This window comes from Cyprinodon variegatus, unplaced genomic scaffold (genome assembly GCF_000732505.1).
Source record: "Cyprinodon variegatus isolate N-32 unplaced genomic scaffold, C_variegatus-1.0 Scaffold348, whole genome shotgun sequence".
Taxonomy (NCBI): domain Eukaryota; kingdom Metazoa; phylum Chordata; class Actinopteri; order Cyprinodontiformes; family Cyprinodontidae; genus Cyprinodon; species Cyprinodon variegatus.
The window spans coordinates 306,713-307,298 of record NW_015150801.1 but is presented as its reverse complement, the minus strand read 5'-3'; positions in this window follow the sequence as shown (position 1 = coordinate 307,298).

The window sequence follows — 586 nt, the reverse complement described above, 5'->3', positions numbered from 1 at the left end:
TTGGCCGGGTCTCACTTGCTTCTCCTCAGCTTCACCGTTCGTAAAAGGTCCTGGTCTAAGGGTTTGAGTTTTCACATTACCTTGGGTTTGTGAAAGACGTGGTTTCAAGCTTGTTATAACAAAGGAGTAACAGTGGAAAGAGCTTGGCAAACACTGTAAAAAAGGTTAGATATTTTTACACTATCTTTCACAAAAAAATACATAATTTCCAGGTGACAGGTACTGTACACATGTTGACAAAATTGTTGGTACTTAATAAAAGTAACAATGGTCAGAAAAATAACTTGAATTCTGACTAAATTAATAATAAATGAAAAAATTTTGGGAAAATGAACAAAGGAAAGTCAGACATTTCTTTAAACCATGCTTCAGTTGTTTCAGAAATAAGCATAACAGGCCTGGAGAAAAATAATTGTGCCCCTAGAAAAGAATGTTGCCAAACATGTTAAGTTAAATTGTGTCCTGGTCTGCCTGCCATTCTACTTTTAGAAATTCTAGGTGTCAGGTTTATTCAATGATGATTATAAAGTTAATGTGTGTGCATATAAAACATTGAGGAAATGAGATGCTTTACATGTTTACTGCA